This window comes from Poeciliopsis prolifica, unplaced genomic scaffold, assembly GCF_027474105.1.
Source record: "Poeciliopsis prolifica strain line A6 unplaced genomic scaffold, Auburn_PproV2 SCAFFOLD055, whole genome shotgun sequence".
NCBI classification, from domain to species: Eukaryota; Metazoa; Chordata; class Actinopteri; order Cyprinodontiformes; family Poeciliidae; genus Poeciliopsis; species Poeciliopsis prolifica.
The window spans coordinates 3,475,033-3,500,146 of record NW_026562430.1 but is presented as its reverse complement, the minus strand read 5'-3'; the positions used below and the strand labels follow the sequence as shown (position 1 = coordinate 3,500,146).

General features: G+C 42.0%; 1 pseudogene; it reads right to left on the bottom strand.

The window, feature by feature from the left end:
- Positions 1 to 30: 30 nt before the first annotated feature.
- Positions 31 to 21,553, bottom strand: LOC129379035 (ATP-binding cassette sub-family C member 4-like; annotated as a pseudogene).
- Positions 21,554 to 25,114: the final 3,561 nt, after the last annotated feature.

Genomic DNA, 25,114 nt, shown 5'->3' with positions numbered 1-25,114 from the left:
TAAGTTGAGATTTTCACCATCATTTCTTCATATCCACATGTTGCTCTTCTAAACTTCTCAGTTAAATAACTCGTCCATTTCGGAGAGACTTTCCTCCTTGACAAAGTGCTTCTTCTCCACTTCCTTCCTAACCTTCTACATCCATAGAGGCGACTCTTCCCCTGCTGCAGCCTGGATTGCAGAACATTGGGATACGCCTCTGACTGAACAACACGCTGTCACACGTTTGGTTTAAAGGCTCGTCGTCGCTCTTCTTCTTCAAGCTTGGATGTTTCTGTCTTCATCGCATGCTGACGTTCCGCCGCCGGCGATGCAAACGCGTCGCGGCTTCGTGGAGCTGCTGAGCCTCTTCATCAGCCTGGACCTGACAGAACCGAGACGTCCTTCCTGCTGTCACACCCAGCATTCACATTTCCACATCACAAACACTAAACATCATGAAAACAAATCACCTTTTCTATATGAATCATTACTCCAACATTACATGCATTACTGACTTCATGAGAAAAGAAAAACCTATTTATGGAGAACAATCATTGAAGAACTTCATTAGTTTTTACAACAGTTGGATGCAGATCTTTCCTAAACATGGAACCAATAAAAAATAAACATGAGGTTAAACAACAGACACCTAGTGAAACATTTTACTCTTTTCAAACCTTATTCTCTTCCTCTGCTTGGATGCTGGAACTGCTGACATCACAGAATCCTGCAATACCTAACAAACCGGCACCTGGTGCCTCTGCTGCCACAACACAGTGGAAGAAGCAGAGCAGTGACCTAAAGCAGAGGATCAAACATGAACTCTTGACCTCCTGATTCTTCTAGTTTGTCGCTCATATGAAACTTTCTCATAAACATCCTCTCTGTGCTTTAGTGCAACATTTCACATTTTCTCTTTCCTGATTTCTTTACTTCTAAGAAACATGTGGGAAGAAACAGAAATACTTATATTGACTGTAGTTACTTTCTACTAAAATAAATTTTCACTGCTTTTGTGTTGGATTTTGAGGAAAAGCTCTGACAGAATGACTTCCTACTCCAACCCTGCTTTGTTCTCTCGCTGTGCTTCCATTAGGAGCATTTCTTTTTAGGTGAACATCAGCCGGAGGTTCAGGTTTCTCATGTTCATCTCCTCACCTGAGTCCAGACTTTGTCAACAAAATCAAACATCAACCCACTTCCCCATGCTGGACATTTTCATTTAACAGTAACAACAAAGAAAGTTACCTTTCTAATTAGTAACACAAGTGAAATCTAAATCCAACACACTGGAATAAAATAAATAAATAAGCTTAGCTTTAATTACACTTCTTTTTTATATCGAATGATAAGAAATCAGGGATGAGAGAGGAAGAGCAGGTTTCCAGCTTGCAGATGGATAACAATAGCTGAGAGGAGTCCTTGTTTAAAAGCATTAAAGTTTTAAAGGATGACATCTGAACATTTTGAGTCATTAAATACAATTTAAAGTCACATACTTACATTAATATTGGTTGAGTTATAAAACCTAATTAACAAATAGGTTGTTGGACAACATAAACGTGTCAGAGAAACAACATGAGAGAAACATTGAATAACCCTGAAACATTAGCAAAGACATCAGGAGAAAAGGTCTGTAACAAAGTTACCCAACAAAGCACAGCAACAGTGTTAGCCAATGAAAATGCACTGAAAGCAGGTAGAAACCCTATATAAGGGGAGAGCAAAAGAGGAATCTTTGGTTGGATCCTCCAGGCAGCTTCGAGTAAAAACCGAGATGGACAAAGAACTGCAGCTGAAGAAGAGCCGGGACCACAGAGCCCAAGACTGTCCTGCACACGGGGACCGACCCGTCAGCAACATGTGGCTTCAAATCGCACTTCTCTCATCGGCTGGGTTCAGACCCCAAAGACAAAGAGCCAAGTCCTGTGTGACCTCACCATCCATGCAGACATGACAGATCATCAGACCGACAGAGATCCCTGCCTTCATCAATCAACCTCCTGCTGCAACACCTTCATCATCATCAGACCAGTTCTGGGATTCCAAACACCAAACTCCGTCCGTCTCTCTAAAGGTTCCCCTTTTAGTTCTTACTATCAGCATCAGGGAAAGATAGGCTAGATGATTCATTTTACTTATTGGATTATTTCTGCTATTTCATTAAGCTGTACTGACCCTTGCAACATTGCTTTACTAATAACATATTTAACATGAAAAAAAATCTAAAAGATGTTGTGGACATTCAATTAATGAGTCGCCTCAAAGTTCTTTGATGGTAGTAAAATAGCTGTGATGTTTGATTCTGGGGAAGAAAAATAGGTCATGTTTCATTGGTTGCTTTGGCCCAAATCTAAAACAACATCCTGGGGATTCGCCCAAGTCACTAACACCAACTTGATTCAGTAACAAGTGCAAGTTGTAAAAAAGAGAAGGAGCGACCGCTAACAGATGTTCTCTGTGAAACTAGTCAGTGAGTCTGACTGATTCACAGGGGGAAGAAGGAGGAGAGATCTGGATGGAGGTCAGAGAGGTCAGGCCAATCCTGTCTCTAAACCAGCTTAAGCAGAGTTTACTTCAGTTCTGGATTTGTTAAAAACCCAGATGATTTAGGAAACTTCATTCACCCGTTAGATGGAGAGCTGGTAGCACACAATAGCAACAAGTTTCTCGCTAACATTACATTTCTGAACTCGTCTTCAGACATTTATTGAGCCATAAAACCATCTCCAATACTTCACAACTACAACATGTACATTTGACAAACTGATTGAACTAAATACCTTCAAGCGTTTACAGTCACAGGAAACACTTCTCTTTCTTCCTTACAGGAAGTTCATGAAGTTAATGAATGTAAAGAGATAAATAGAGAAACATGTGATGTCATTTCTAATGGGAAGTGAACAGAATAAGAAGTGAAACCAAACAGAAAACATTCATCCCAGCATCTTCACATCTCCTCTGCATCCAGACCAGGTTTTACCACCAACACAGAGAGTCGCTGTCATTGGATCGACCTGCAGATGATCCAGAGCCAAACCGCCTGGCAGCCAGAGCCGCCGCACGCTTTCTGCTGAACCATCATCACCACAGCAAACCCGTCCGCTCCTCATAGACTCACTCATGAAACAACTCATTGAAACAAGACATTTCTATTCATTCTGCACTTCAGAGAACTTATCCAGGTTCTTTTACATTCTATCTCTATGCATCATTTGAAAAGTTGAGCAAAACCTGCATGAATAAATATTCCTACAATATTCCATCCAGCTATAAATGTCATGTATTGTTGATCACTCAGACTTGATGCACCGTCTCTAATGTTTGCCACCAGTTGGCTGCAGGTTTCGCTGAGGTAGGTCCTCATTTCCCTCACGTTCTTATTTATTGCTGCTGCTGCTGCAGAGTCATAAAAAGCCCTGAAACGTTTCACGGAGCCGGGCCACTTTTTAAAAACAGAGTTTACATGAAGTGAAACCAAAACATCAAACCGTCTCTAATGTTCGTCGTTTCACTTCCAACACATAAATCTGAGCTTCCTGTCTGTCTGTCGCTGAACTTTACGAGTTTCCCGTCTGGACCGACGTGTTCAAACTGCCCTCACAGACTCCGGCGCCTCCGCGTTACGTTTCCCTGGACTCTGGAATGTTCTGCTCCGTTCTCGGGTCCCAGGAGTCGCTCGGTTCTGTTCGGTGTGCCGACTGTGGAAACATTGGATCTGTTGACCGGGATCGACGCCGTTTACTGAGCGCCACCGACGTGCGGACGTTTCCGGCTCACCTCTCTGGCCGACTCCAGCAGAGCGGCCGCCTGGGCCCGACCCGTCTGCTGGACCAGCTTGTACAGGGCGCCGTCTGGGTTCTGCAGCAGAGTGAAGGGTCGGTCCAACTCCTGGATGCTGCCACCGTCCAGAACCTGGAGATAAAAGTTTCTATTATTCTACATTCACTGCTATGTTTAGGTGAGTTTTACCCAGAATACCCTGCAACACAGTCCACTTCCTGCTATTGGAGCGGGTTCTGGTCCTGTTGGATTTCACTCATCGTTTCTAACTGCACAATAATTCACTTCAACTAAACTGAACATCAGATCCGGATCCAAACCTGAACCGGATCACAGATTAGCACCTAACCAAGGAACCGGAGCCGGACTCAAGTGGAGCAAACGGGCCAGGTGTGTAGAAACAGGACAACACAGAGAAATGGACCAATCAGAAGTCTCACCAGGATGCGGTCGCTGTCTATGACGGTGTTGAGGCGATGAGCGATGGTGACGACCGTACAGTCCCTGAACTTGTCCCGGATGGTTTTCTGGATCAGCTCATCGGTCCTGCAACAACAAACACCTTTTACCCTCTGACCTCAGCTGTCTGTGTCTCTCTGTGTCTCTCCGTCTCTCTGTGTGTCTCCGTCTCTCTGTGTCTCTCTGTGTCTCTCCGTCTCTCCGTCTCTCTGTGTCTCTCCGTCTCTCTCTGTGTCTCTCCGTGTCTCTCTGTGTCTCTCTGTGTCTCTCCGTGTCTCTCCGTCTCTCTGTGTCTCTCCGTCTCTCTGTGTCTCTCCGTCTCTCTCCGTGTCTCTCTGTGTCTCTCCATGTCTCTGTGTCTCTCCGTCTCTCTGTGTCTCTCCGTGTCTCTCTGTGTCTCTCCGTCTCTCTGTGTCTCTCTGTGTCTCTCCGTCTCTCTCTGTGTCTCTCCATGTCTCTGTGTCTCTCCATGTCTCTCTGTGTCTCTCCATGTCTCTGTGTCTCTCCATGTCTCTCTGTGTCTCTCCATGTCTCTCTGTGTCTCTCCATGTCTCTCTGTGTCTCTCCGTCTCTCTGTGTCTCTCCATGTCTCTCTCTGTCTCTCCGTGTCTCTCTCTGTCTCTCCGTGTCTCTCTGTGTCTCTCCCTGTCTCTCTGTGTCTCTCCATGTCTCTCCGTGTCTCTCCGTGTCTCTCCGTGTCTCTCTCTGTGTCTCTCCATGTCTCTCTGTGTCTCTCCATGTCTCTCTGTGTCTCTCCGTCTCTCCATGTCTCTCTCTGTCTCTCCGTGTCTCTCCGTCTCTCCGTGTCTCTGTGTCTCTCCGTGTCTCACCGGGGGTCCACGTTGGCCGTGGCCTCGTCGATGATGAGGATGCGGTTCCTCCTCAGGACGGCTCTGGCCAGACACACCAGCTGTCTCTGACCCACGCTGAAGTTGGAGCCGGACTCGGCGAGAACCGTCTCCAGCTTTCCCGGAAGATCCTCGGCGACGGACTTCAGCTGGACCTGAGGGAGACGGGAACGTCGCCGACGGTCCGAATGTGACACGGATACTGCGTCTGTCAACACTCGCCTCCTGCAGAGCTTCCCACAGCTCCTCGTCAGAGTGCCGGCCGAACGGATCCAGGTTCTTCCTCAGCGTGTCGGTAAACAGCACCGGGTCCTTCGGATCGGAGGGAAAACAGAACCGTGAATGATGATCTCTGATCCGGAGGTGCACTAATGTGCAGCACAAGGTCCACATTTACTGATTCATGTCTTTGATTTGAGACGGATCCGGTCCACACGGTGTCCACACGGGGAGACATGGACTGACGGGACGGATCTCAGAACTACAATCAGAGGAACTCGGCCTGAACGTGTCACACTCAGGTAGATCCAAGAGTTACGGATCCAACACATTTAAAGTCCAGAGTATCTAGAAACCGTCTTACATCATCAGAGGAACCTAAACATGAAGTTCTGGATCCATTTTAAGAAATAGGATCCAGATTTATTGTATGATTAACAATACATGAGGATCAGAGACATTTCTGATCTCCATTTAAACCTGATGAAGCTTCAAGAGAAACTCAACGTCTGTCTGGTGAATATTTGGTTACAAGATGTTTCAAATACAGACATTTTCATAGAACTGCTGAAGTATATTTCTATAATATTGCAAAGAACTGAGCTGTACGTTGTGTTTTCCTCTCCCATTCAACATTCATATTGTCCACTTGTAGTAAAGAAACAACATCAAGACAAACATCTGGACTCGGTTCTACCGGTTACGTTTTAAAGGGCCTGAAGCTGCACTCAACATGTTTACTGGGCTGTAAATCTTTGACCGGCTGAACCCGGTCCAAACCGAGGAACCGGGTCCAAAGTCCCACACCCAGCTGCTCCCGCTCAACGAGGCGGCGCCGCGTCTCCGCTCACCTGAGGAATGATGGACATCTTCTGGCGCAGGTCGTGCAGGCCGAGGTCAGAGGTCAACACGCCGTCGATGTAGATTCTTCCCCCGGGTTCTGCCAGGCGGAACAGAGCCGAGATCAGAGAGCTTTTCCCGGCTCCCGTTCTTCCAACGATCCCCAACTGAAACCCAATGATTTGGGAAAAAAAATGCAGAGAGAACTGATGTCACTGATAGAAACACAACGTTAAAGTGTTGGATGTGTCACAATGACAACAACAAACCATCAACAATCACCTGATGTCAAACCTTTCTATGGTGACACATTTTTAGACCCTGTTTCTGACTTTAAAATAATTCACATCAATTCACTTCTGAGAAACAACAAAACCTTTTCGCCGGGTTTAATTGCAGCGTTGATGTCTTTGGGACCGGCGGACCGTCTGCGCTGTAGGAGAAGCTGACCGAGTCAAAGGTCACGGCCCCTTTGCTGGGCCAATCGGGAGGAGGACGCCTCTCCGTTTCCCATGGTGCCTCGCTCTCCAGCTCCGTGTACTCCAACACTCGCTCCACCGAAGTCATCTGGAAATGTGAGAAACGTTTCGACGTGACTGTCGTAAAATAAACAACCTGACAGGAAATCAAACCAGATCCGGTGTTTAGAAAGCAAAGCTAAACGGCCGCAGTGAAGGTCAGATTCACTGACATTGTGATGTTTATGCAGGTTTTCCACAAAAACTGTTACATAATCTTTTAATTATTAACATCAAGTTTGAAGCAAAAAAGCTAAACATGACCTGCACCGACACAGAGACCATAAACATGTGATCTTTTCAGGAAAGGCGTCACTCCTCCTCTTTAAAGATGAGAGGAAAACTAAACAACATCCCATATTACAGTCTGATTGTGAAAAGGATGAAACCTGGATCCCAGGGTTTCCTTTACAAATAAACAAACCACATGACCTACCATGTTCTCCACCTCTGCACTTTGTCTCACAGTCCACTGAAAGTTCCCCACCAGGGTCACAGCGTAGGTCAGAACCAGGCCCACCTGCCCGGCCTCCAGACCTGCGAACCATCACAACCTTTCATTCTCCTTGAGTTGGGAAAAAACTCTTTCATTCTCAATGTCCTCCATGTTGGATTGGATCCCAAACAACATTCTGATGCATTTAGCATGAGATGCTAACACTGCCCAGCAGCAGCTCTCATGTTTTCAACATAAAAAACACAAACTGCTTCCGGTTTCCTCTCGTTGTTTATTAAATACAAACGTTTTCAGCAGCGCTTCCGCCGCGACGCCATCTTGGATTTTTTCCTTCACGAGAAAACGGAGCGTGTGCGATACGTCATCACGCAAATACGAAAGAAGGAAAGCAGCTGAAATGTCAACTGCAGTCATAGTAATAAGACTTCCATGTACTGAAAAGTACTGTCAAAATGTCTCCAATAGGAAGACACAGTATTTACTGACTAATTGATCAGTAAATCAATTAGTTGATGAATCCATTGATTGGAGATTTTGGTTATTTTAAGGAGAAAAACAAACATTCATACAGGAATAAATAACAGTTCTGGCTTATTTTTCACACTATTAGAATATAAATAACTCTCACTGAAGTTCAATTAGCAACACTTCATTAGAATATGACTACAGTAAAAGTCTAATCTATTGAATCACATTTCTTTGAAATGACTTATTGAAGTAAATGTTACTAACTCTGGATTTGCTTCAGGTTTCTCACTTGAATTTGGAAGGAACAACTTTCAGTTAAAGTGTTAAACAGAAGCTTAGCAGCAAAAGTCAGGAGGGAAGTTTGAACGATTCAAAGGAACTGAATCCCTTTGATTCGGGTGAGAACCGCTTTGCGATTCCCGTCCTGAACCTCACCGTCTCTGAACAGGATGCAGCCAAACGCCGTGAAAGTGATGAAGATGGAACAAATGCTGTCGAGCCGCAAAGCGAACCATCTGGAGGTCATCAGGAAGAGAAACCAGGCCTCTGAAACGCAGAAACATCACAATAACATCTGATTCTCTGACGCGCAGCAGCGGCTTCACAGGGAAACGCCGAGGACCTGAGTGAAGGTCCTGGTAGGAGTCAAAGGTTTTCCTCAGCCTCTCCTCGGCTCCCAACGCTCGGATCGTCCACAGACCCTGAAGAGACGACGACAGGTGGGAGAAGACGGGGCTGCGAGCTGCGGACGTTCGATTCGCAGAAAACACAACATGTTAATCTTTCACCGTGTTGCATTGGGATTCGATTAGCTTCGCGGACGTACTTGTCGACTCGAGCCGCTTGACGTCCCGAGACGTGTGCAGGTAGTAGCGCCTCAGGTAGAGGAAGAAGAGGAGCAGAGGGACGACGGGGACGAGGATCAGAGGGATGACGGAGGCGGCGACCGCCACCACGGCGACGTTCTGGAGGAACAGCTGGGAGACGACAAGCAGACGGAGACGAGAGCGCTTTCAAAAACACGACGACTTCTCTACGTTTCACCTTGTAGCTTCACAATCCTCACCGACTCACTGACATTTAAACCATTTTGCATCATTTGCTGTGATTCTGCAAAATATCCAATCGATACAGGAAAGATTCAAAGATCTAGTAAACTCTATTAGTCTTTGAATTGATTTCTTTTTCTGGATTATTTAGACTGGTTTTCAAATCAAATATTCATGACTAACATTGAAAATACAACATTAATGAAAAGTGATTTTTTTCAAGTATTCATTGAGTTTTCACCTGGTAAAAATCCACAAAGGTGATGGGCAGCATGGAGTCCATTTGGCCAATGTCCTTAGAAAACCTGTTGAGGATCCTCCCTAAAGCAACAGAAAACAAGACGTGACCTTTCACCCATGAAAACCAATCTGTCTGTCAAACGTCCTCAAAGAACAAAAGTTGGAAATATCACCACACATTTTTCTCCAGTTTTCATCTGATTACCATTTAAAAAACAGTAAATTACCGTACAACATGTGAACGTGGAGTAACTTATACTGGCAAACATCTGCAGCGTTTGCAGCAGGAAGCCTCACCGATGGGGTTGATGTCAAAGAAGCCAACGTGAGAACGAAGGACGGCGTCAAACATGCTGTTGTGAAGATTCTGGGCCGATTTCACCAAACCGTGGAAGATGAGTAAACTCCGGACGAACCCAAACGCCACGGCGCCCGCCGTCAGACCTACAGCGAGGGGAGCGTGAGTCTGTCGCCGTGGTTACACGCGCAGACGGCGAGCCTCACCTGAGTAAACGCCCAGGTAGAAGCCCAGGTGGAACTGTGCGTCCGCGCGCGTGGCGTTGACGCCCTTTCTGACGGCGACGGCGGGGGCGGAGCTGTTGAAGACGGCGGCTCTCGCCCTGGAACAACGACAATTACAAAAAGAAAAAACACGAGGCGCTGCGGCGGAAACATTACGGTAACGCTCACCAGTAAACCAGCCACCAGTCCTGCAGGATGTAGGCAACCTGGGGAAGAGCAACGACTTCAGCACAACTCACTTATTATTCCTGGCGCCTGTTTCAGAACATCGTATAAATACGTAAAAATATTACATTTAATCATTTCGTTTCTTATTTAAACGAGCAAAGGATCAATCTGCAGCTATTGATTGTTTCCTGGATTGACTGATTACATGCACAAAGTGTCAATTATTATTAGGGCCACTGATAATCTTCAAGACTTCATTATAACAAACATTTTGACTTTTTGCTTAAACATTTCATAATTTCTATATTTGTTCCACTGAATTTTTGGCCTTATTATTCAATTTCACTCTTTTCCCTCATATTTTTGCATTTCTTCCCCATAACTTCTGATTTTTCTGACATTCTTCTCATGCCTCCGATTTTGTTTCAGACATATTTGATGTCAAAAAACAAAATCTGACAATATCATACTGTCAGAATTATGACATTCTGAATCGCATAATTCTGAGGAAAAGTAAGATTTGATTTGATCCGAACTCTTCTCTGTAACATAAAACTTCATTCATTTATTTCATTTTATGGAGGTGAAGCTCAAACTACTTGAGTTGTGGGTCAAACATATTTAGACATGAACTTGGTTATTTCTATCTGCCCCTCCAGTTAATGATAAACCAATTACTAAATTGGTTGACAGTCATTAATTAATCGCCGTTAATTGTTTCAGTTCAACTCGTCTTGTTCACCAATTAACCTAAATTTGTCCCGTGACTCATTTACTCTCCAGGTTTCCTCCATGTTTTATGTCTAAGCTCCATCGTTACATTTTTCACCAATAGTTGAACAGGAATCGAGCTTAGCGTTACACAAACCTCGGCCGCGACGCTGATGACGACGATGAGCAGCAGAACCAGAGAGCTGCAGCCGGCGGTGAAGTACTTCAGGTAAACGTGTCCGTCCACGTTTCCTTCTGCTCGACTCTCCTCAGCGAGCGCCGGCGCCGCGTCCGCCTGAGCGCCGATCAATAAGTCGTGTTAACGCTGATTGATCACATGCATCAATCCGAACTGAGTGCAGAAGAACCAAACTGTGTGGTTTGGTAAATGGACCCACAGGCAGTTGGTCAGTGCAGCTGCTGTCGGCTGGCAGCAGGCTGCTGTGGGAACTGTGGGACAGGTTGGTCCACTGACTGTGCAGAGACAGTTGATCAGAGTCCTGGTCCTCGTCCTTCCTGAGCAGTGAAACCACGTCCAGGCCGGAGCGCTGCAGCTCCCCGTAGCTCCCCTGACCCATGATGTGACCCTGCATGCAAGGAAGACGACACAAGCGAATCGTTTGAGAGTCGATGTTGTGCTTTCCGTCCGCAGATTTCACGCATTCCTCTGAAAGCAGAGGAATGCGCCACAGCGAAGGGAAACGCAAGAGTTCAAGAGAAACTCTGAAACACTTTTCAACTGCAAACAGCCACACAAAAAAAAACTCCAATAACCAAACATTCAGTCTGTCACAGCTTTATGTTCATAGGCTTTATGATTATTAATAAGTAGCTAATCTAATCAATTACAGTTGGCTTTTGTTTTATATTTAATCTACATGCTGAGATTGAGCAGGTCCATAAACTGCTTCCCTGTTTTTTTCTCTTACTTTTTGTCACACATGCATTTACTATTTAGGCTGTTATGTTGAAAACCAAACAGCTGAAACCAATGCTAGTCCTCGTGAGCGAGCTGCTGCTGCTGCTTGTCCTGTTGGATGCGTTACGTCCCACTGAAACATCTCTACGTACAAACGTTCATAGTTTCTCCATTCTTACCTCCCTGAGGACCAGAATCTTGTCTGCGGCCTTCAGATACTGCAGCTGGTGCGTCACCAGGACACGACATTTGTTCTGCAGCAGCCCGCAGATGCACCTGTCCGTCAACAGCCAACATGTTAACAACCGCTTAGAGTAATGAAGTACGGCGTGTTTCCTTCTGCCTGAAGAGGCGAAGGAGCGTGGCGGCCAGAAACAAACGCAGACGAGTCAGAATCCGGCCCTGCGGCGATTTCTGTTACTCTGCTGCAACAAGTCAACATTAAAACAGCTACAACTGGCTTAGAAAACCACCAAAATGCTTCTAATACAGAAACATTTAGGAGTGTCATCTACCATTCCTTTTGAGTTTCAATGATCTTACTCTCATTAAAACAATGATTCAGAACACAGGAAGTTTCCCTCACTGTTCAAAGAGATGCTTTCCAACTTCTGCGTCTACGGCACTTAAGGGTCGTCCAGCAGGTAGACGTCTGCTTCCTCGTACACGGCCCTGAAAGACCGTTTTCATTTGGTTACTCGGTCGTGTTAGTTTATATTTAGTCAGATACATAGAAATATCTAAAAGATTTGATTTAAAGTGTGGAGGAAATGTCCAGACTTCCTGGTAGGAAATGAGGGAATTTATGGTTTCTGTGAGAAACTGCATGAAAAATAAAACATGTCTTGTGTTGTTTTCTTTTTCTTTCTGAAGCCTGATGATGTCATCGACTGTCTCCACACCTGGCCAGGTTAAGGCGAGCTTTCTGTCCTCCGCTCAGTGGCGCCTCTGTCCCCGATCAGAGTCAGATCTCCGTCAGGAAAAAGATCCAGATCCTAAACACAAGCCAGGTTTGATCTTTAGTTGTTGACTAAACTAAAGAGATTCAAAGGATAATAAAAACATTCTTGGATCCTTCACATCGTTGAGAACTAGTGGCTCTCGTGGAAACGTCTGAATCCGTCTGACCTTCTTCAGAGCGCAGGCGCGCAGGACTTTCTCGTACTTCTTGGGGTTCAGCTCTCTCCCAAACAGGATGTTGCTGCGGATGGTTCCGGGGAAAACCCAGGGCTGCTGGGAGGCGTAGGCCAGCCGACCTTTGACCGTCAGCGCGCCCGAGTCGCGCGGCAGCTCTCCCAGGATGGCGCTCAGCAACGAAGACTGAATGAGGAAGAAACAGTTTGGAAAAGTTTGTTTCAACTTTTAATCACTAAACAATCTCTAGTAAACGAGTCCGACTTTTTACCAATAGGTATTTATTGTAGATCCAAAACTTTAAATGGATTTGATCCAACATGCATTAGAGCCATAATAAAGTTCACAAACTCAATAAGGCAGGCTGACATTTAGACATTAGGATTTCTGACATATTTCTGACGTATTTTTGACATTTTTAACGTTTTGTTTTGCTGTAAATCGGCTCCTTCTTCTCTCTACAAGGCCTTAATGCACCGCAGTAACTTTTGCACGTTTATTCAAACAAATCCATCCAGTTTCCTGTTTCTTTATTCCACTGAATAATGTATTTTCTTTAACAATAACAGGATTTGGGTGAGTTCTGCTAAATTTAGCAAATTTTAACAAAGAATAAAAGCTGATTTTTGTTGCAACAAAATTGACTTTTCACAAACTTTTTTCTTTTATTGAAGTTTAGTTACAGGAAGACAAACACTTTGGTCAGAAAATTAAAACTCTCCATCAGTCAAATTAGTATCGGTTTTTAAAAACAAAACCAGCCCAATCTCCTGACCTCTGACCTCCCCGTTACTGACCTTTCCGGCCCCTATGGGTCCGATCACAGCTAAAAGTTGATGCGGTTTCACTGACAGAGAGATGTTCTGCAGAGACGGGGAGTCCAAAGTCTGGAAACAGCAACAAGAACAGATGAAATTCTTCTTCTACAAGCAGAAAATCCCTGTGAATGAATGAATCCCAACCGTGTCCCAGTAGCAGCTCAGCTTCTCCATCGCCACTGAGCTTTCCTCCATTTCCTGCTGCTGCAGCTCAGACGTTCTTCTCTCCACTTCTTGTAACGTGAGGAAATTCTGGCAGGAAGTTAATAAAGAGAAGATTTTCAGCAATAACAAAACACAGGTGAGATTTTGTCTTTTATTTCCTGTTTCTTCAGATCTGAAAATCCCCACAAACCAGAAACTGTTTTTGTTATCTAGTTTTCTGTCACAATAATAAATTGTACTGGACCAAAACTGTCCCAGAAGTTATTGCAATAAACAATAATATTGTTGTTTTCAGACGAATTTCCAAGTCATATATAAAAAACTGAAATTCAAAATAATGTTTTAAAGACTAGAAGAGTTTTTAAATCTGCAAAATAAAGAAACAAGAAAGACATTAGAATGATTTATAAAGTCTCTGTAAACATAAATGTCCTTAATAAAACATGTAAAACACCAAACTGAAAACTTTGATCATCCAGTTTTAGGTAGAAAAACATAAAAAGGATGAACGTTGCAAATGGAAATGACTCATTTATTGAGAAAGTTTCGACCTAAAGGAGAAAACAATTCTTTGCTTTTTACACCTTTAAACATTTCTTGCAGTTTCCAAACTTTAGTGGAAAGATGTTTTCCACTAAAATGCCTCATTTCTTTGTGCAGAAATATGACACTAATCTCATGTTCCACTAAATCCAATCATGTGACTGCAGAGGCCAACCAGGTCCAGTCGGGTCATCGGCAGGTCAAAGCTTTGTGACAGGATTTATGTAGGACACCAGCAGCATTTCAACTCGGCTGTTGGGTTTTAACAAAGCTGTGTTGTTGTAAAATATGAGCACCAGCCTGAACCGTTCGTACAATCAAGATGGATCCCTGCTGACTTTGACTGGACCTTATCTGGAGCCGAATGTCGAGTCTTGAACGTTACCTTAATCCTATGAACGCTGACGATGGTCTCTGACATCTTTTCGATGGCGAGAGGGAAGAAAGCGTACGGTGAGCTTGATGGTGCCGTAGAGCGACACGGTGACAAACACGCTGCTGGCGGTGATGGCGTTCCCCAGCAGAGCGTAGGCGCAAACGTCACGAAAACCGTGATCTTGCTACTGGCGAAGAAGGAAGCCATGTTGAGACCTCGAAGGTAGGAGCTCTTCAAAACCTGGCAGATTTCTTTCCTGGAAATATAGGAGACGACGCGGGAGTGATAAATACCAGGAGTTTAAGTCAAATGAACTAAATAAATAAGAGTCCAGTGTCATTTTGCATGCTTCAGTTTTCTGCTTCTCCTCAGGCTGTTTGTTAGAAATAAGATCAGAATCAAATTCTGTACATTTCTAAGATAAATCTGCTTTATTGCACAGATGCAAGGACACATTTATTCTCCTTCCCTGGAGCTTTAAACAAGCAGGCCTCTAATCTACAACAGATGACATCTTTCTGCAGAGAGCGCTTCTGATGAGATACTGACAGCAACAACACAGATTAGCGTTTATGACTTTATTACCACGGTTGGTCGTCAATGTAGTCTGAAAAAACATCTAGAAACTGATTATTTTTTCTCATTTAGCAAGAACAAAGTCTCTAAAGTTTTCTGACAAAACTTCTTGTTAAAATTTGAAAAAGAATCACTTCAGAAAGATATAATATCCTAATGAATGAAGCTACATTCATTTATTCTGATCTTCCTAAAACAATTGGCCTACATCGCAAAAAGTGATTTAGGATATAAATAAAACATTTTTTTTGATCTGAAATTGTTGAATCTTTCATTTCAGATATTTAACTCTCACCATTGATTACCTGATGCAGCTGAGATTATGGTGCAGCTGCACCTTAAAATACATTTTACACCACATTAAAAGCTTTTTTGTCTTTAAACTCCAGTATAAATATTAATTTATTTACATCTTTCTGCACTAAAACATCATATCATCACACTAAAGCTCATATTGTTTGACTATAATCACATTTATTTAATTTGTTTTATTAGAAAGTCTACATACAAACATTTCTAATCAACGTTTACGTGTGTAGAGGTGAAAGGATGACGTCGTTTTTCAACTCCACACTGAAAACAGTGACAGTAACTCGTTCAACGTGGAACAAAAAGTTGATTTTTACCGTCGGACTTCAGTGACGAGAGCGGAAAGCGGTTTCTCCCAGGCGTACATCTTGATGATCCTGATGCCAGAAACCACTTCGTTCATGATGCGGATCCGGCTGTCGGTCAGGATGGCCGTTCTGCTCCTGCAGAGACACCGAAGAATACAAATGTTTCTCTTTGACGTGTGACACAATTCAACTTCTCCACTCAGGTTGAGTCCCAACATGTGTTATTATGACTCACTATTATGGAGTGACAACCAATTAAACATCAAAACAAACCAGTTTCACAACATTTGATAAGGATTAACATCAAAAGCCGGGATTTAGCACGGCATAACAAAAAAATGCAGAGAAAGAAAAACATTAGAACAATTCACTTGTTCAATATTTGTAATTCTTATAATTATTCCTATTTGCAGTTGTTTTTTCTTATTTACAGAAATACAACATTTCTTAACACCCAACAAGAACATAACACTGTGGTTCTTTCCTTTAAACTGTCCAATAAACATTTTTAGAGTTGATATTTCTAGAATCCGTTACTTCCTGTTTTTGGTCAGAACTGACAATGAAAACGTCTGTCAGCGTTTTAAAGCTGATCTTGATTTTACAAACATCACATTTTAGCTTTAAAATGTGTGTGCGGCAAACGTTTGCAAAAACCCCAACAACACGTACAAAGGTTTTCAGTCGTAAGGAGGTTGAATAATTTAGTGAATTGACTGTAAATCAAAGTTATTAATGAGTTAAAACCAAAACATTTTGATTAACTTAAACACAAGCGGTCAGCAATTTACTGGCCGTTCGAACTAATGTGAAATTTGGTCACAGTTCAAATCTGCACTTAAAATGAAACTGACTGAATTCTGCAAACAAAACGTCACAAAGAACTGAAAGTCAATTAAAACCCAACACTTTTAAAATCACATCTTATCAGGAGTTTCTGTTTCTCACCTGAAGACGCCAAACAGTTTTCCGAACCACGTCTGAACCGGCATCATGAGGGCGATGGCCGCCACGCCGGCCAGACAGGAAGGGCCGATTTCACGCCACAGGAAAACGACGATGACCAGCGCCTGGAGCGGCCCGACCCACAGGTAGTGCAGGTTCAGTATGATCTGCAGAGTCGACCGACACCAGTGAGCCAAACCAGAATTCACACTGGACCGCTTAGCTTAGCGTTTGCTGACCTCGTCAAAGCGGTTCACGTCGTTGGAGAGAAGGTTGACGATTTGACCGGTGGTCGTTCGTCCCATCGACTCGCTGCTGAGACGCAGAGCCTGGCGAGAGACGTTTTACATTTAATCCTCTGTCTCTGCTGCAGATTCTCCCGACGTTTCACTGACCTTCTGGTAGATCATGTGACACATGGCCACTCGAATCCTCATGCCAATTCGGAGGACCTGATAGTAGTAGAGATGTTGGAGGATCGTCAGAGCGAAGGTGGAGACGGACATGGCAGCGGCAAAGCCGTACGCCCAGTGGAGACCAGCGGCGTCGCCTGGGTTATACTCCTCAAAATACTCGATTATTTTCCCCAGAAGAAGAGGCTGGACGACCTTGATGGCTTCCTACGAGACACAGAGAGAAACTGTTGGAAGCTACAAAGGTAAAACGTTTCAATATCAAAACACATAGTTTATGATAACAATCCAATTTCTTTACATAAAACCCTATTTAACACAAAATACATCGGATTTATTTGTTTTAAAAGTAACTACAGCACCTGCTGAACCCACCACAATCACAGCTGTTTCCTGTTCTGTAAGTTTTAAAAAGTTCAGCTTGTTATTTTATTAAAGTAATCGACTAAATATGAAACAGTTAGAAGCCATTTTGAGCTGAATCTTGCTCTCTAAAGTATCACCATCAGAGCGGCATTTCAAAGCTGTTCTCTGTATTTACTCAGCTTATCTTAGTCTGACCATAAAGTTGGTTTTATAATCCTAAACATGCAACAGTGATAATCTGTTTTTAATGCTTTGAACCCAACAATACATGAGAATTTAATTTAGCCACTTGATCCAAACAAAATAAATAAATGGACCTGATTCTGATTACACATTTACATGCAGAAGTGATTTAATTATTAACGAGATATAAATGCTTTGCAGAACATACCAGTGAGAATACATACAGGCCGGCCAGAGCGTAAGGTTTCCCGTAAGCCTTGATCAGAACTCGGCTCAGTTTTGGATCCCGGAGCTCTTTTCTCGCTTTCCTGACTTCTCGGGTCCAAATCCTAGTAAAAACAAAAATGGATCGATACTTTATTAAACAAATACGTCTCCAAAATGCATGTTCATATGGAGGCTACAGTGAATACATGTGACTTTATTTGAGGTTATAGAAGAAAGAAATATTCTTTATTGTCTCACAAACAGGAAATTCAGGAAAACATTATTTTTTTCCTTTTTCATCTTTCTGATTGGCTGTCAGTTAAATTTACTCACCTGTTTTGATAGTTAAAGAAAATCAGTGAAGCTGCACACTCTGAATGACTACATCTCTACTTCATCATTCACACAAACTAAACAGCTTAAATATCATCTAATCATCTTTATCATGTGAACCACTTTCAACTCCCTTGTTGCTAAACAAATGTGCTAAAAAAATAAACTGAGATTCACCTCAAATGGCCTTAAGAACAAACAAACTCCAAAGCAGCAAGTATTAGGAGATGATATTTGATAGAGTAGCTCCATCACCACCTCATGCTAAATAAGTTCATTACTCGCAGCTTGTCATTTCTATGCTGATATCGTCCCTGGTGTCAAACACTGGATCTACAAGAAAAACGAGCTCACTCTCAATCACTGGCTGTCAAAATGTACATTTCACACATTAAAATGGAAATGTTGGAATTTAACAGACTAATAACTGCCAAGACTCATTGACCCATTTTTCCAAAGACGATACTCCAAACGTCTTGTGGTGAACTTGTCTCTTCTCTTGGAAACAAATAATTCTGGTTTTCCTTCTTCAAAGTATTCAGTTCACGTCAAATGAAGCTTGAAATGTTTGATGTGACATTACTTGTACGGTGCTTGGAGGTTTGCCTGAGCAGTGCAGATTCTCACCTTCGGGTGAACCTGTGGCGTCTGCCACTCCTGGCAACACTGACTTTTTTAATTAGTGCAATAAGCAATGGAGCTAATCTTTAGCTCGACTTGCAGTCCAAAGTCTGACAGAACGACAAGCACTAGAAATCCAGCTCACCGTCGATCCCAACGTGGAGCCCAAATGTTTTTGTTGGAGGTACGACTCTTGACCAGAGCCAGGCAAGAAAACTAGCCAAAGATGTTGGTGTGCTAATTTCACAGCTCACAGAATTATTAAACCCTTTTGAACTTTCACATTTCCTCCAGAAAAATGAATAAACTTCACTGCATTTTATTAGCATTTGAGACAAATCAACGCAAAAACGATTCTGATTCAACAGGAAAAGGAAAAAGTTTGTTGAAATATCCTCCAAATATCTTGAAACATAAAGCTGGACGCGATAGATACGTGATCGGTATCAATAGATAATTGGTGACGGTCACAGCGCTAAGCTAGGTTGACTCGCTGCCTCTTTGGTTACCTAGCAACCCATTAATTCTTTGGTTACCTAGCAACAACCAGTGAAGTAACTTGCGCAGCAGCAGTTTAAGGTTTTGCTTCTGAACCTAATAATTCATTTCAGATGTTTAAAACAAAAAACCAATCCATAATAACTATTGATCGTCTCTTAATCGACTATTTTCTCTCTTTAGCTTCTCAAATCAAGGATTTAACAACTCTGCTTGTAGCTCAAAGCTTCAGCTAATGTTTCAGAAGCTAATCCTACTTAAACTTCTTGTTATCTTTCTCGCTGACCCGTCTGCCGTGACGCCATTTGTTCTCTCAAAAAAAATTAATGTGTTACCAGAGCAGCTCAGCTGAAACACAGGGGGATTAAAATAGACCCTGACATGCTACTACTCAGCTATTCTGCTTATTCCTCATATTTAGGCCAAATGGAGACATTTCAATAAGCAACAATACCACTGCTGTACTTTAAACTGATAGAATAAACTGCTTGTGTCACATGATGGATAAATGATTCATCTCACAGGGCATGACAACAGTAGAGTTTAACAGATTCCTATTATAGGAATAGTGCTTCAGGAAGCATGACCTTTGAAAAGCAGCACAGAGATCAGATCTTTACGCAAGCATCCGACTCATCTCTTCTCCTGAATAAGAAAACCCGAAAACTGACTGGAAATGAGAGCTTTGACTTTCTGCGACGCAGAAAAACATTTCCATGGACATGTATGGCGCAATCGAAGCTTCATTAGTGTGTTGGTAAGTTACATTTCATTCAATGGAGATAACAGATAGGATTAAACACATGTTCACTTCTTCCTCCTCCTTCTGAAACAGAAAAGTAAGCTACGCATGTTTGCTTGTTTTTAAAAACTACTTTGAATTACATAAAAAAATAACGCACTGCAAGTTATAAATAGCAATTATAATTTACCTGAACTGCAAATAATAAAACATTTCAAACAACAGATTTCTGCCAAGATCAACTTTCAGAGCCTCAGAGTTTGAAGAGTGAAACTAATCCAGATTAAACCTGACTGGATCTTCCAGATGAGGTGGAAACTCTGCTTCCATTTTGGACCCACCCAAAACTGTCCAGACGTTCAGAACCGACTCAGTCGCTTGTATTCATGAGTGAAGGAACCGGCTGTGTGTACCTCTGCAGATCTTCTCCCAGGTTTTCGGAGCGATCCTCTGGCAGAACGCCGTACATGTCGTTCTCGTCGAGTCGCTGCTTGTGACCGCGGTGCATCAGCGGCGTCAACCAACTGAACCAGAACCACAAAGAGTCCAAATCAACCCAAACCACCAAACCATCTGCAACCAACCGATTCTTATATTCCTCTGCATTCGGCACATCTTTCTTTTAATCTCGTAAGTTTGTGTTCTACAGTATTAGAAATACACTAAAAAGGCAAATAAACAAACTAATTCCTCATTTTCAATAACAAATAAACCGTTTTATTGCCTAAAATGCCATAAAAACTTGAACTTTTTACTCCAGTTAACAATAAATTACTGAATTAGTTGTTATTCCAATAATCTACAAACATGGAGATGCAGCATTCAGCTTCTACGTACCACTAATGTGGAACAAAGAAAACTGTAAAACTGCTGAAACACTGACTTCCTTCGACTCAAGGCCTGTTTAGAGCTGCGTTTGATTGAGAATAAATGGAATACTAACCAACATATTTGAGATTTACTGTGGTTTTTAATTATCTTATTTCACAAAATGTTACGTTTTGTTATCGTTTCTCACAATTGCTGACTGTGAGATGTTTTTTTTTGAATGTTTTTATGATGTAAAGCACTTTGAAATGTAATCTGATCCTTTCAGATGCAGCTTTTATGAAAACACAGTTTAGAAACTTTTAACAAATTATCTGACAATTTTTCAGAGAAACGAAGCAAAAAAAAAAAATCTAAACAAAGTTAAATAGTAACTGTGGGAGCAGGAGAGTAAAATGAAACACAAAAGTAGAAAATATAAAAGTTTGTAAAAATTCCTCTTTAGAAAAGTAGCAAAAATGTTTAAGGTAAATCAAGTTATTTATGACTTTTTTCTTTTCAATCAAATCTCAGATCGTCTGAGTCTCATATTACAATTTACCAAAATATGCTGGGAAACAAATGGGAAAAAATGGAAACAAGTTGAGTCATTTTTAAACGGATCCAATTCGGTTCAATCAATAGATTCAAAGTGCTTAATAAGCAATAATCTTCTAAATTTGCCTCTGCGTGTTTGACGGATCCTCCAGCAGCTGTCAGTCCTACAGGCTTGTTTTTAGGCAGAACCAAAACCGGTCCACGCAGCGACGCGTCAGCAGAGGAACTGCATGTCCTACCAGGGAACAGCCTGGAGATCAGGCTGGCGGCGGCCAGCGGGTTCCTCCTGCCTCCGTCCTCCTGGGTCTCCATGCTCCGACTGGCATCGGCTCGGCTGCAGTCCGAACCTGGGGCGAACCGCTGACAGGACGCGCAGGCGGAGACTCAGCAGCCTATAGGCTGCGGCTGCGGCTGCGCAGGCATTTGCTGCGCAAATTGCGCAGGAAAAACTGGAAAGGGAAAGTCAGGTTGTTTACCTCGGATAATTAACGTCACTGTCGCTCGTTTCTTCGTGTTTACATATTTCTTATCATGTGACCCGAGTCCAGCCAATGACAGCTGTCGTGACAATCACATGAAAAAAGCTTCACCGTTTTTAAAACGAGACTTCAGGCTGAAACAGGAAGACCTGACACGAGACGCATCCAAATGACAAAATAACCATGTAAAAGGATTTGGCAGAATTTCTACTCACTATTGATTGATAGTGCATCGATCAAAGCTTCTTTTAGCAAATGTGATAACCCAGAAGCATCTAAACAACATTAGATATTCAGTTACTACACAATAAGAACCACAAGCAGTCAGATTTTGGCCATTCTGACATTTGAAAAAGTCAATAGAGAAAATAATTTAAAAAATGCTGTTTGTCTCTCTTTCCTGGTCCTTCAACACTCTTTAACTTTCTTCTTATTTTACAGTAAAATCATTTAACAGACATGTTTACACTGTGAGGTTGATGTAATTACTACAATTATTAACTTTAGGACCAAAAGGCTCTTGTAATAAAACATATTGTAGCTAATTTATAGCACATGATCTGCATGTGCAGATTAGATTATCTACAGAAAACCAGCTGACCAAACATGCTGGAGCACCACTGGGGTTGCTAGGTAACAAGGAGTGCCTAAAAACCTTTTTTTAGTGCTTCATCACTACGATGCGCTTCATTAAGAGCCACATGGATACATTAAACGCTTTATTATTACTTTTTACCTCTAACATGTTAAAATCCTGGATCCTTTTCTGTTTTAGGACTTGGGAACGTTGATTGCTCTCCACCAGTGAGACGTTTGTTGCATTCAGTCGCATGGTAAAGATCTGGCTCACACATCATCAAAGCTTCAGCTCAACAACTCTCCACTTCTGGACTGTGATCTCACCTTGTAAATCTGAGGCCCTGCAGAGAATCCCATCGTAAAAGAGCCGCTCCTGACTGAAGGCATTGACAAACTTTACACCACCTCATGTATCCACATCACTTTGGTTCTGGTTTTGGTTGAGAGAGGAAAACCCTGTTCTGCAAAACCAACTTCTGAGAATAAAACAAGAGCTAATTGTAACATCACTACAGGATGTACAGATCGCCATGACTGCTTCAGCTGTGCAAATACCTGCAGCCTGACATGAGGAAGCCAGGAGTGATTACGGCAGATGTGTTGTGACACATGGAGCTCTGTGACTTTAAGACGTCTTGATGAGCTCAAATCGAAATTCCTGCAGAGTAGATTCTGTCCTAACAAGTTATTACATACGAGACGCTCCGAGACGCCGCGTTCCTCCGGGGAATCGTCTCCTCCAGCTGAAAAACACAAACGTTAAGAGAACGGTTTAATTTCTGACATTAGCAGGAATCAGATTCACTTTAACGTTTCATTTACTCTCTGGCAGGAGCAGGAATCTGTAAATGAGTCTATTGTAGAAATCTAGTTTTTACTGGCTAAAGAATTCAGTTTATTTCATTAGGATTTTGTGTGACAGAATCTAAAAACATTTTTTAATTTTTCCTAAACTGCCGATCGAAGAGAAGAAAATATCAAAACCTGGATGATAAAACTCTTCAGTTTGCTGTTTTGGTCCCAACTCAACCTTTTTCTGAAGGACCATTTTATTTACAGAGACTTCATAAATCACTGCATTTATTGTTTTATTTATCTACATCTACATTTAACATGTATTCCAATTCCAGTGTTAAATGTTCATAAGAATCTAAAGTTTATCTAGAATGTCTTATTGCATTAAATTACCTGAAAATGATCTCAAAACAAAAACATTATTTATTGTCCTCCTAAATTTAATATTGTCTGTTTATAAGTGAAATAATACACAATATTTACTCAAAACAAACTCCTAAAGCTACTTGTAAGATCATTTTCTCTAATTCCAAATGTAATAAGACATTTGCAGTAGAAACTAAACAAAAATACTTAGTAAAATGTTATTTTTACATTTGATTCAGATGATTCATTTTGTCCTCACAGGAGGAAATGCAGAATAATATACAGCAACTCTTGCAAAAGTGACTCTTCATATCTTCTTCTACGAAACTTTATGAGTTGAAACTAAACCAAAACAAATGTAACCAGCACACATGTAAAGGTTTAATAGTATTTGAGGACTGGGTTTGACATAGAAACGCCATCTTGAACTTCATTTACCCTCATATTTCTGAGTACAACGAACCGTTTGAGTCTGACTTTGCTTCATCCACATTTAGAAGAACGAAAGATTCCCAGGAAACATGAGAAATTCAAACCGATGCGATCGGCATGTTTTGAATCGGCTGATTTGCGCAACTCTGAAGATTTAGCAGATTTATGATTTGACGACAGCTTGGATGAAGATGTGATTGTGAATTCTGCTTTTGCAGCCAGCAGTTTTGACTGTAGATCATGATGTTTAATTGTTGCTGAAAACACATGGAGTCAAAAAGTTGGACTCCAAATTCACCTACTTGTTATTTCAACATCTTTGGAAAGTTGTTTTCAATCAACTACTTGTTACAAACTTGACATCTTGAATCACATTGTGGAACATTTTAATTTAAATTAAGAGAAACTTTATTTCTTGTTGTTGTGGTCATTATGGTTTACAGAAAATGAAAACCCAAAAATTCAGTTTCACAATGTTACTTTACATTACATTAATAATAAAAAAAAGAGAGATTCAAAACAGAAAAGAAAAGCATTTGAATTTCTATCCACTCCATCGCTGGTTTTACGTGAATTACTGCATCGATGCGGCGTAGCATGGACAAGATCGGACTTGGTTCTGCGTCTGTGTAATTAAAAGTTCCCACAAATCTATAGTGGGGAAACGCAGCCTCTACTGTGACCAGACCAACAGAAAGTAAATATTTCTGTTGGCACATTTCTTGGCCAATGTGCCAACAGAAACAAAATGGCTGCTGTTGGGATCCACCCGTATGAGACTGAGAATGAAGGTTGAAATGAATTTGTAAAACTCTTCAGGTGAATAACAAGGCTCTCATGATTGGTACATGTAGCAACACACATGGAGGCTACATGTCTGTCTTAGCTAGCAGATAAAAGATACACTAGCTAAGCTAATTTTGCTAATTCGACAAAAAGTCACTGCTATTTATCTGAGTAATACATAGAGGTGGGTACTCAAAAACTATGATTGTCTAACAGTCGTGATGTACTTTTATTGTTTGTAAGTTAGACAGGAACGAAGTGAGAGCTAGCGCTAAGCTTGTGCCTACTAAGATGGCTGCCACTTAAAACGTTCCCAGAAGTGTGATGTCACGCAAGAATTATGCATTAAAGTCCAGATTTCTTTGACAACGGCCTTCAGGTCCTCTGCGTTGCTCCTGTTGATAATACTTCTATGGTGAGATCAATCAACCGATCAATCAATTAACCGAGAGGTGATTGAAGCAGCTGTTGGTGTCTTGTGCAGTGTGGGCCTGCTGGAAAATTAAATCAGCGACTCCGTAAAGTTTCTCAGCAGAAGGAAGCCTGGAGAGCTCTGGGATGTCCTGCTGGTTGACTGTGGACTTCAGAAAAC